Below are 13,339 nucleotides of genomic sequence, written 5' to 3'. Positions count from 1 at the left end.
TCTTTTAAAATACCTATTAGCAAGCTGGGATCTGCACATATATGCAGATTTAGGGCCTACCACTACTTTTACTTACTGATTTGATATAATGCTTTGTAAAAATTGAAATTACTTTTTAATCAGAGTGCTCCTGCTCACTAAGTCCTCAATGACATGTCAACACTTTAATGCTTAAAAATATTTGCTCTTACAACCAACAATAATCATAAAACAAATAGAACCAAATCACTAAATATGAACATAGAAGAATTAAATCTTTTAGACCAACATTTGGTTGGGGGAGGGGTAGATTCTTTGTCTACTAACAATTCTTCTTAATCTATAAAATGAAAATTAGTTATCTACATGCTACTCTCAAAAACCTTTTGCTCTTGGCTATGAAGGCTTCATTTCAAAGGCTTTCCTTTGAATTCTCTGCCACAGTTTTATGGGATGCTCAATGTAAACAGATGCCTCATATAAATTTCATTTTTATAGGTAGCTAATATACTAATATCCTACAGGGATAATTTAAGCTCCCAGGTGTCCAGGTTTTAACAAGGCTACAAAGAAAATTTAGCCAAGGACAACAGGACAAACCACCTAAACTAGAAATGTCATGGTTCTTTCATGAGGCACAAGGATTTTGGCAAACTTCAAAATAACATCACACAAGGAATAATCTGGCAAGGGAAGAAGACTGAGGTGAATCAAAGTTATAGATCATGTTAGGATTATTTAAAGGCAAGAAATCCATGTATATATAATTTACATACATAATTCCATATTTATACTTGGAGTAGTAAAATATTTCATCATGAGATGATATCTAGGAACCAAAGAAATAGTACAGTGGCTAAGTCACTTGTCTTTCACATGATTGGCTTGTGTTCAATCTTGCATCCCATATGTTACCCCTGAGACTGAAAAAAGTGACCCTCAGTAACAGAGTCAAAGGCCATGACCACTTCTGGGTATAAACTGAAAAAAGAAAATTCAAATGACATCAAAACTTTATCTCTTTCTAGAAGAGTTGTTATATTCTGAGACTATATAACAAGATCCTTGCCATTAGATACTATATACTGCAAATATAGACATATGCTTATTATACATACACACCACAAACACACACACACACACACACACACACACACACACACACCCCTACCTTACATTTCTGCCTGAAGTAAAAGTTCCTGTTAAGATACAATTTGAGCCTTTGCAGGTTATCAGTCAAATTTGATAGCCACTGGGGCTGGAGCGATAGCACAGCGGGTAGGGCCTTTGCCTTGCACACGGCGGACCTAGGTTCAATTCCAAGCATCCCATATGGTCCCCCAAGCGCCACCAGATGTAATTCCTGAGTGCAAAGCCAGGAGTAATCCCTGAGCATCGCTGGGTGTGACCCAAAAAGCAAAAAACAAAAACAACAACAACAACAAAAAAAAACAAAGGTGCTGGAAATAGAAAGATAGTAGTGGCACGAACCATACCTAAAATTGAGTAGCATATAAGGTTTTCTGCAGCATCTTTCCACAAATGGAGATTTCTTAGGCAAAGAAATAGTGTTCTGGACAATGATCCAGCATGAAGTGTGAACTAACTGGTCTGTAACTGCAGTGGAATGTAGGTAAGTGAGCTTACAACTAGCAAACTATGGAACTGTAAAAGAAGTAACACATCTCCCAAAAGTACAGCCAGAGGCCTGAAAGTTCTCTCCAGTGCTCTTCAGGGTACAATTGGAAATAGGCTGGGCTTTTCTAATGATACAAATATATGGAAGTTTTAACAATTGGGGAGGATGAGCAGTTCAACTGAATCAATTACTGAACGTTCTTCTAACCTAATATGATAGCCTATTTTATGCATCAATTTAGCTATGAGAATCAGTTCTTTATTTTTTGATTTCTATGTATTTGAGGGCAATATCTTGTGGTAATAAGAATAACTAATTAATTAAAAAAATAACTGAGCTGAATGCTTAGTAATTACTTCTAGTGGTGCTCAGGTGATCAGATGGGGTGCCAGGGATTGAACTCAGGATGGCTGCATGCAAGGCAAGAACCTTATCCACTTTACTATTTCTCCAGCCCTGATACTCAGTTATTTGGTCAAACAGCAGTATTTGTTTGTTCTTGTAAATGGATTTTGTAGATCTAATAAAACATTTACAATGAGTTTACTATACATAAAAAAAGTTATTTTTGAAAATACAGACTGGCCTTTATTTGACCTAACTATTGAAGGCAGCAAGAGAAAAAAAAAATAAGGCTTGCTAGAGATCAAAAGGGCTGGAGCGATAGCACAGCGGGTAAGGCGTTTGCCTTGCTTGCAGCCGACCCGGGTTTGATTCCTCCACACCTCTTGGAGAGCCTGGCAAGCTACCGAGAGTATCTCACCCACACAGCAGAGCTGGCAAGCTACCCGTTGAGATTCAATATGCCAAAAACAGTAACAACTAGTCTCACAATGGAGACATTATTGGTGTCCGCTTGAGCAAATCAATGAGCAACGGGATGACAGTGACAGTGAAAAAGATAAAAAAAATATTGCCTGGAAGTCACTCAAGTTTACTGAGTTACTCAGTATGGCAACCCACCCAAAGGATTTCATACTTCTGATCCCTATAATAATATAAATTGATTCCTAAAAATGGACTCTGGAGAACTCTGATAATATATCTGGGAAGGAAAGTGCTTGAAGAGTTATTTGAAAATTGCAAAACATGTAACTATGTGTGTAAATCCTGCTATTGACAGGCTGGCCCATCTTTATATCACTTACTTAGAGTTATTCTCCACATAGAGTCAAAATGATTTGCAAAGAGTTGCATAGTTTTTCTTATAAGCATTGCTTCTCTTTGATAAATATTATCCCTCACTCTCACGTCTTAAAACAATTTTTTTCTGTAAATTATCATCTAGCACAGTTTTCTACTCAAAATGAAACTACAAGAAAGGGGAATCCCAAGCTGATTTTTCTTGTACCATTGAATCACCACCTCAGAGTTTTGGCAGAATTCCTAAGTTCACTTCAGGTTTTAGAAAGAAGTAGGCAGACACCAAGAAAAGTCTGGAATAATTTAGTGCACAAACTGAAAACTCTAGGACCCAAAGAAAGAAAAAGAGGGCTAGTCACCTAGAGAAAAGGAAGACCAGGTTCATAGCTAAAGAGACCAGAAATTGTATATCAAATTCATTCATTTAAAAACCTATTAAGTATTTACACCACACAAAGCTATGCCTAGTGTCATGTTAGAAAGAGGGAGGGATAATCAGCAGCTTATTGCCTATGGAGTACTGAACTCAATCTCTTCCCAAGTTAACCATGAGGAAACTGAAACCAAGAATGATCAGAAATGTGATGCTTCCTAGGATATATCCTGTGAAATAGAACAAGTATAAAAAGAATATAGGATCAGAGCCAGAGTGATAGGACAGTAAGCAGGGCATTTTCCATGCATATAGGCCACCCAAGTTCAATCCCTGGCACCACATATGGTCCCTGGAGCATCACCAGGAGTGATCCCTGAGTATAGAATCAGGTATATGCCCTGAGCACTGCCAGCTGTGGTCACAAAACAGAATAGAATAGAAACTGATTCAGAATAGAAACTGATTTGAAGGAAGCAATTGACCAGAGAGCAATAGTACAGTGCTCTAGAATTCTAATACACATTGAAACCTACAAATAACAGATCACTGTATCACTGTATCACTGTCATCCCATTGTTCATTGATTTGCGTGAGCAGGAGCCAGTAACGTCTCCATTCGTGTCCCTGTACATGCTAGTATAGCCCAATGGCGTACTGGGGGCTTTTTCAGGGTCAGGGCAATAAGAACCATCGTTGTTACTGTTTTGACATATTGAGTACACCACAAGAAGCTTGCCAGGCTCTGCCATGCAGGCAGGATACTCTCTGTAACTTGCCAGGCTCTCAGAAAGGGACGGAAGTTCTTGGGGTAGCCTCTAATCGCCTTTACAGGTGTTCCCAGTCTACCGAATGTAAGCTTTTGGTCGACTGGCATGTTGTGACGATCTGCACAGTGACAAACACACACCTGCCTGCGTCTCTGGGCAGCACCTGGGACATCTACAGCCTCAGGTTGATCTCCTTGAGGTTGATGGAGTGTGCCCGAAGGCTGTTGAGCAGCCAGCAGAGCAGGATCTTATCTAGGAGGGCCTGTGCCAGGTCAAACACCTGTGCCAAGTCCCAGGTCACCCGGTGGTTGGCTGACAGCACCCCACAGTGGATGAGCCACTGCACGCACTGGGCTCTATGTCCAACGGCCCTGACTCAGCCTGGCCAGTGCAAGTTGCAAGGTTGTGGTAGCCATCACGGTTTCTTTGTGCCCCCGACACCATTTTGTCCCAATCTTGCAAAGCAGCCTGCGATGTCCAACAGGAATCACGCATAGAGTCCCAGCAGGGATCACGCATAGAGTCCCATGCCTGGCATGCTGAGCCACACGTTGTCTAAGGCGAGATGGTGAGCCGGGTCCGGGAGAGCGTGAGGGGTTCGGGCCATGTTGGCTCCATCTTGCCTCCAATCTGGCAGCCCACGTCACCCCCAGACTCAGGCATTCTGTCCGAATCTTGCAAAACAGCCGGTGATGTCCAGCAGGAATCACCCGTGATGTCCAGCAGGAATCACCCGTAGAGTTCTAGCAGGGATCATGTGTCGAGTTCCATGCCTGGCGTGCTGAGCCGACCATTGCCTACCCCTGGTTCTCTCCTGAACCTGGCTCACAAATAACAGATAGAACCCTTAAATCACGACCAAACTATGGCTCAGAGGTTAGTGGCATAAGCCTTGAAAAGCAAGAACCTGAATTTGATCCAGAGCTCCACATGGGCAACCACAAACATCAGTGAGAATATCTCCAGGGGGTCCATGAGCAATAGCAGGTGTGGCACTGGTGCCCCCCATCCCTGCTAGGCCCTAGCAATCACCAGACCCTAATATTGAATTCCTGGGCCTAGTTACCCGAGTATCACTACAAGTGGGCCCGGGACCCCAAAACACTGTACTGAGGTTAATCGTCTTAGGCGCTAAATTAGTTATGATGCCATATAACTTGGTCTATCACTAACAAACATAACCCAAACAAATGGTACCTAATTCTGTTTTACTTAAAGAAACCTAGCTAAGTTCTGATTATTTTCCGGCAAAGACCACAGCTTTTCTTAATTTAATATTTTATTCATAAACCATATTCAAGAGGTGCTGCTGTTTCTTTATTTCACTAACTTCATTCTATATTCCCTCTATACCAGTTTATTGGCACACAGCTATAGCCATCCATTTAGGTGTCATCTGTGACTGCTTTCCAACCACAGTAGCAGAGCTGAGATTTGCAATAGAGACCAATGGCTTAAAAATTTTAAAATTTATTTATTCTTCTTAACATTTGTAGAAATCTCTTGGCCTACACAGTAATTCCACATAGGCAGATGCAAAAATAGGAAAGATAATGTGTGCAAATGCATGCGTGTACATGGAAAATTGGGCTAGCCATCTCATAACAACCTTTACAGAATAGTAGCGATTTAAGTTAGTTGTTAATTAGTTTACCTTTATAGGCAAAACTTTCTCATTCGCTCTCCTTCCTGTTAGCCAAGGTCAAACTGGAAATTCACTAAAGTTCATGAAAATCATATGTATGCAAATATGTCACACTTCCCAGACATCAACTCTATGGCTCTTCCATCCTGATTCCAGCCCTGTGAGGACAGTCATAGTCAACTTCATGCTCATGAGATGGGAACTCAACAGTAGCAGCTGGAGAGAGCCTGAGAATAAAGAGCTCCCGGGCTTCTTCACAGTGCGTGTGTGGACACTGGCAGAATCTGCCTCTGTATCTTCCTTTTTGTCCATCGATGGTCTTTCTTCTTATGATGCTTTTTTTTTTCTTCAGGAATCTGGAGTTGTTAACTAAGGTTACTGTCAAGCTTTACACGTCTATTTATTCTTTTTCTTTTCTTCTTTTTTATTCTATTTCTTTAGGCCAAAATTTGTGCTCATCTATTGCTTTTCTGTCCTAGTTTTCAGGGGCATCTCTCTGTAGTCTTCAAGTTCAAGATGGAGGAGTTAATGGCATTTTTTAAATGTTTTTCATTTACACCAGTTGTTAGTCAGTTCAGCTATTCTCATTGTCATTCACCTCACCATGTGAGTAATTACTTCCTCAGGAGCTCATTTGGTGCCACAAGCATGTGCTCACCTATTCAGGAATGTAGACAAAGAGCTCATTTAGAGGCCCTAAAACCTTATCAAATCCTGATTTATACAGGTAACCACATCAATAAACACATCAAAATCCTGCTGGGTAGTGACAGTCGCTAAATAAAACTGACTGGGGCTTTTCTGACTAGCTGATTTGGAATGTGTAGCTCTCTTTCAAATTCCTCTGGGATTTCTCTTGTGCTCTGGTGTAAAGCTGTAAACCCTGCTGACCACATCTAATCTACTTTATAAGACATATTACACCAGGATTATTGAGAGTTTTCAGTTCAATAACTTAGTGTAACATTGAATTGATCTCATCAAATTCTGCCTTTTTTTTTTTTTATTCTGACATGAACCATTTAGGCTAATGGTTGCTCTTTGAAGAAATAGTTGTAAGGTAAAAAGGTTAATCCTTTAAAACCCTTTGAAAGATATGAGAGATGGAGAAATAATATTTTGAAAATCAGTCGCAGTGTTATATACTTTCCACATATCATGTTTATTCAAAGCACATGCCTATTTCATAAAAGAAAAATTGAAAATCAAAAAAATTAACTTGTCCAAGTTTGCACCAACAGGAATAGGTTTGTACCCAAGAACATAATCCAAATTCACTTTGCTTCAGAGTCTAATTTCATCCAATTACTTCTGACTTCTTCCAACAGCAGCTTTCCAGTAGAATATGTAGTTTATAAAGCCACTGACATAGTATCATGACCTAAAAATTGTTTTAGAAATGAGGAATCTGACTTAGAATTTTTTGTTTTTTATTTTATAAACTCACCATCTTGTCTACAATTGTTCAAAACACTTTCAAAGATAAGATAAATATACACGACACAAATAAATGAGCATTTTCATTCTCTTCTTAAAATACTAACTCTTTAGTATTTATCAAAAATATCAACTATAGTCAATTATCATTCAAATAATGCAGATTGACTTATAGGCTAAACATGCTAGTTACCCAGTGGCCAAGAAACCCAATACAAAGATGAACAAGAAAAAGTTTTGAAGATTTTAAAAAAGAGACATTTTCTTTTGGTTTATTTTCTTTTATGTTTTTGGTTTACAACTATTAGAAATGGTTTCTTATGGACATAATTCCAACACCACACATATCACCAGTGCTCCTATCTCCCTTCCCTGCCTCTCATCCACCCTCCCTCCCTTTCACCCGCCCCCAGCTCAGTTGAGTGTGTCAGTTCCACATTATGTACTTTTGTACATAATGTTGCTACCTGTATCTTTAAGTCCCTCATATGAGAAAGATAATTCTGTATCTGTTCCCTTCATTCTGACAGACTTCATTGACCATGATATCCTCTAATTCTACCCGTTACTGAAATTTTCATTATTTCTTCTCTCTTAATATTGCATTGCACATATACACACATACATATATATGCATATAATATATATATATACTGCACCTTCTTGATCCATTCACCTGTAGTTGGACATTTGGTTTGAAAAGAAATATTTTTAATCACTGACTTTTATTGTACAGAAAAGGCAGCAAAGCACAAACAAGCAATTAAAATTCTGTTAACCACATAGTTCATTTATCCTCTACTCAGAACAACAAACTTGACTAACAAAGAAAATCCTGTTTGGTAATGAATATTCCTTGCTTCTCAGATTAGAACTAATTTTTCTAGTTAAGGTTGTTAAGCAGATCCTGACAGTGATATTGGCATTCACTAAAATCTCCATTGCTCTTCCTGTGGAAGTGTTCTGTGTATTGACACACTTCATGTACATAGCAACTAGTACCACCTAAAATACACTAGTTTATTGAAGAATTAAAAAATGAATTTGCTTTGTGACTCTCAGTATCTTACCTTAGTAGGGGGTGAGGTTTTTGAATGATACCTGCCTCTGCTCAGGGTTTACTCCTAGCTCTCCTTAAAGATCTGGAGCTCAGGGAACCATATGTCATGCTAAGGATAAAGCCCAGGTTAGCCATGTGCAAGGCAAGAACCCTACCTGCTGTTCTATCTCTCTGGCCCAAGTCCCAGCATCTTCCTCCTTATGATAGCAATGACAATTCTGTCTTAGAAGGGCACTGTCAACTAAATTAAATAAAATAGAGGTTCATTCTTTTAACAAAAGATTATATAACTTACCAGACCCTTCTGATGAACCATGTACAGTGCCAGCCACTAGGACTGAAAGGGTACTTGCAGTCAAAATGACTACTGCACATGTTCTCATAGGTGTTTATGTCTAGAGGGGGCAGACAGGCATTAAATAAATTGTCACATAATGAACTAAGCTATTAACATTTGTCAAGTGTCATAAGGAAGACTATGAAGTGCAGAATACTACAGGAGTATGTCATAAAGATTCCCTACAATAAGCTAAAGTAGCTTCTCCCAAATTTGCTTATGTCCTAATCCCAGAACATTTGAATGTTGCTGCCTTACAGGCTAAAGGACATTGAACAATGTGAAAGATGTGACTAAATTAAGGACCTTGGGATAGGGAAAGTATCCTGGGTTAGAGGATCCTGAATAAGATCCTTAAAATTCTAAAAATAAAATAATTTTTTAACTAAACAAAAATAGTTTGGAGTATATAATATGTGGGTTCAACCAATTGCTACTAACATTGAAGACAGAAAGAGTCACAAGTCAAAAAATATGGGTAGCTTCTAAAGGCTGTAAAAGACAAGAAAATGTTCCCCTGGGACCCCCAGAAAGAAAAGAAGACTGCCAACACCTCCATTTTGCCCAGTGAGACCTTCAGCATACTTTTAACTACTACCTGCTATATTAAGACATAAGTTTCTTTGCAATCTGTTATAGAATTCATGGAAAACTAATGCAGTCTTCAACTTAACGAGAGGGCAGTGGGTGAGAGAAAGTTCCTTTAGGAAATAATCTGAGACTAAGTGATTTGCAATTAGATTAAATGTCTGGCCCACTGAGTTCTGTCTCTTTAGTTTCTCTTAATGACCCTTGTGCTGCTACTATGGATTCTTCTGGTAGCTTCTTTTAGTCCTAAGAAAACTGGTCCTATAAACCATATGTTTTATAGGCTCCATGGGAACACAGAGTTGGTATGAGGACCTCTTGCCACCAACTTTCACAGAGCATTCTTTCATTCTGCCTACAAGTATTTACGGAGCAGTTAACTTGCAGAGACTCCACTCTAGGTGCTGGGTATACAAAGCAAATGAAAGAGAATCAATGCATTTGGGGTTAGAGTATAACTGGGTTTCATCTTTATACAAAAGATTTACCATGAGTAAGTAAACTGATGTACTCTTCTGAAATACTGAAAAATCAAGGAGTTTAGACACACAGAAAACCCATGGAAAAAATTTACACTAGTAACTTATTCCTGTTGGTCAGAGAATCAACTGATATTGCTGTTGCTATTTAAAAAAGATTATAGTGAACAATGTTAACTGCATTCAGAATAAAATCACAACTCAAGCTCTAGAAATTGCTTATGCTAAACATAATTGAACTCCAGATTTAAGAGTGGATTGTTTCTTCTTGAATCTAAAGGTTAGGCTTAGGACTACATTTTACTTCAAATCTTAGAAGTGAGAAACTCATAGAAAGGTAAAGCTATAACAAAAAAAAGTAAGACCATTGAAAATGGCCTGTCATAAACACTGTTAGTGTCCTATGTTAACAGCTACAAAAACTTTTAGAATACTTGTGACCCCCCAAATCCATTCAGATTTCTAAGATCTAATGATTTCAGTGGAGATCAAAGAAGGGGGATGTTTTGTTTTTCTACTTCTTTATTTAAAAGACATAACTGCAATACATAGAAATAGATTAGCATCCATAGATTTATATGTGGACCCCCAAAAAGCTCATCCAAAATTGAAGAAATCACACTACTCCATTCCAGAAAGTCAAGGCAAACCTGAGATCTTGGTGGAGCGTATCCTCATCAAACTTTTAAAGCATGTGGCAATCATGCATAATAAAAAATTCTAAAGTATCTCAACTGCCTATTGGTTTGAGAAGGTGACCTGCCAGTCCCTGGATATTTGGGTGGGAGACATTAATCAAGCATTCCTTTGTCAGTGTTAGTTAAATATAGTTAAATGATCCTATCTGCCTGTGCTGTTTAGACCTGTCAGAAGTAATCTGCCCCTTCTTGAGGATTGCCAAACAGGTTTTCGTCCCAAGTGACTCAGTCATTTATTCCTGTTTAAATACAAATCTTACTTAGCTCTCCAAGTCCTGGTTCACCCTTAAAATCTCCACATGTGCTTAAAATGCCACACCGTATAAAGTGATGAAAACAGTTATGGATTCTTCTCATTTCTCTGGATGCTACAATGAATGCGACCCAATCCAAATTTCAGAGACTTGGGAGAAGTGAAAAGTGGATGGACGGCAAACCACAGAGACAGCAAATAGAGATTTTCAAGTTGTTTAGGAAGGATAAACTTGAAAATCCTTGTTCCCATACTGGAATCTATATCCAGATTTCTATGCCAAGAAACAGAAGAAGGAAGACCCAGATTTTATATATATATATATATATATATATATATCAAAGAGCAAAATTAATAATGTTTAGTCTGGGCCAGAGAGAGCACAGGAGGTGTAAGGTGCTGCTTTGCTGGGTTCTATTTCTGGCGCCACATCTGGTCCTCTGAGCACCACCAAGAGTGATCCCTGAGCACACAGAGTAAGGAAAAAGCACTGAGCACTCCTGGGTGAGGCTTCAAACCAAATACTAGACTGTGACACATGATGAAGACTTTCAATCTAGAAAAAAAGAAATGGAATTCCTGAGCCAGAAAGATAGCACAGGGACTAAGGCACTTGCTTTGCATCCTGATAATCTGGTTCAAATTTCCTTTTAGTCTCCCTCACCACAATAAGACCTGAGTAAGGAACTAAAGGTAGCCCCTGAGCACCTCTGGGTATGGCCCAAACCCTCAAGCCCACCCCCAAAATGGAATTCCCTTTCATATGCACAAGTATATATATGTATATATATGTACATATATATTTTTTAATTGATACAAAAAACTAAGAACTGCTCCCTTCATTGTTAGAGGGGCCTTATTTGTTTGTTTATTTACTTGTGGGGGTTTTGTAAGTCACTAAATTGATTTAATTATACTTCCTCCTTTTAAGTGCCAGGATTTTGCACAATGGTGCCACAGCAACATTATGGTTCCAGCATCCAAAGTGCCAACAACTTTCTATCCAGAATTGGTTTTTGGATGCAAGTATCTGAAAAGTTCCTACTTTCACCATGATATCTCCTCTGGGAATCTCTCCTAATGGGTTGTTTGGCAACACAAAGAAAGATTTATGTTCAAAGATGCTCATACTGGTTTTGTATAAAGAATAATAAAATTAAAATTAAAGGGCACACCCACATTAGCCTATATCTTCCATAAAAAAAAGAGGGAGGTGAGGAGGGAGCTAGGTGAAATTATGCTGCATCCACAGAGGGAAAAAATGTTTTGTAACCATCAGCAATTGTATTTAAGAATTTCTGGGCCAGAGGGATAGTGTAGGGGTTAAGGTGCTTACCTTGAACGTGGCCGATCCGGCCCAACACCCAGTATCACATATAGTTATGTGAGCCCCACCAGGAGTATCCTGAATACAGAATCAGAAGTCAGCCCTGAGCATTGCTGACTGTGCCCCCCCCAAAACAAAACAAAAAAGAATAAAGAAAAGAAAGTTCTAAGAACAAAGGAAAATTGCTTTTATTCATTCATCCTTTTCCATGCCTCTTTGTAATATGTCTATAGAAATTATAATTTGCATGGTTATCAGAAGACCAAAAATATGACAATAATCATAGGAATCTGGACACAAAACTCCAATGTACAACAACTGAAAAATGCTTCTCTTTTTAAAACATTACATGTAATACCATATTAATCATTATTCAACAAGTACTTCATAATTTAATCAAATATATTTTATATTGTTCATATTTTTGAACTATCAGCTGATATTGCCTCTCTTACCTGTTCTCTACTGAGAAAAAAGAACCAAACAATTGCCAATTTATTTTGTATACTTGGATGATCTAGCACTATTTTGTTTTTAAAAAGTCTGTTAGCATATATGGGTTAAACTGTACTGGAAGAGGCCTTTCCACTAGTTGATACGTATATAAAAGAAAAAAATTGCATTTATAGACTTACAGAAGTGCTTTTGAGCTGCGAATCTTATTTCAGTTTAAATATGCTTTTCATCTGTAGTGGTTGTCATGCCTTTTATAACAGACTTTAAGTTTGTCCTTGAATTGTTGATATTGCCTGAGACAAGATTTGATTTTGGTGTGTTTCAATAAATCCTGCTGAATAAATAAATGACCTGTTTCAGTGAGTTCTCATCTTTTTGCCTCAATTTTTTTCTCAATCAAGTCTTATGCTGCACCCCAATCTTTTAAGTAAGTGATAGCAGAGCTACTCCGATTAAAGTGGGGTTGAGGAGGACCAAAGCTGAGAGTGACCTTATAATTTATTGCACAAGCTAGTACATTCTTAAGGCTGAACAGAGGTATTTTAAATTGTTGCATAAAGACAACACATTTTACAAAGCATTCCTCTTTGCTTGAGAAAGAGTTCAAGTTCAAATTGCCCAGAAGCAGTAAAGCAAATGATTGGCAATTCCTTCCTTTACTTTACTATTCCGAACAGGATAGAAACTCCATTTTGTGACTGGGAGGTGGGGTCGACGGAGAGAGGAGATACGGAGATCCCAAAACCAAGAAGTAAACTGGACAAAATGTACATTTTTCAAACACAGAAGCTGGATTCATTTGGCTTATTTTAGATGGTTTTGAACTAAACCATGAGAAATAGACAAATGTCCCCCATATGAGCAACAGATGGCTACAAAGGTAACTAATAGGGGCAAAATTTATAAATGACAATTGTCAATATAAATAGAAAAATTTAGCTTCTCACTCATAGTTAAAGAAATTTAAATCAAAACAAACAACAGTCATAGCAACCAAGAAACATTCTCACCTAGCAAACCAACAACTGCTAATATAAGGACACCTGAGATTAGTTGCTCCCAGTGAGGCAATAGTTCTTCAGACAGGTGATAACCATGTGAACAGGCTGAAACTTTTTAGATGACCATTAGGTAACTGGCAATTAAAATTAAAAC

The sequence above is a fragment of the Sorex araneus genome, chromosome 4, assembly GCF_027595985.1.
Source record: "Sorex araneus isolate mSorAra2 chromosome 4, mSorAra2.pri, whole genome shotgun sequence".
In the NCBI taxonomy this organism is placed as follows: Eukaryota; Metazoa; Chordata; class Mammalia; order Eulipotyphla; family Soricidae; genus Sorex; species Sorex araneus.
The sequence above is the reverse complement of the archived record's forward strand: the minus strand, read 5'-3'. Positions refer to the sequence as shown.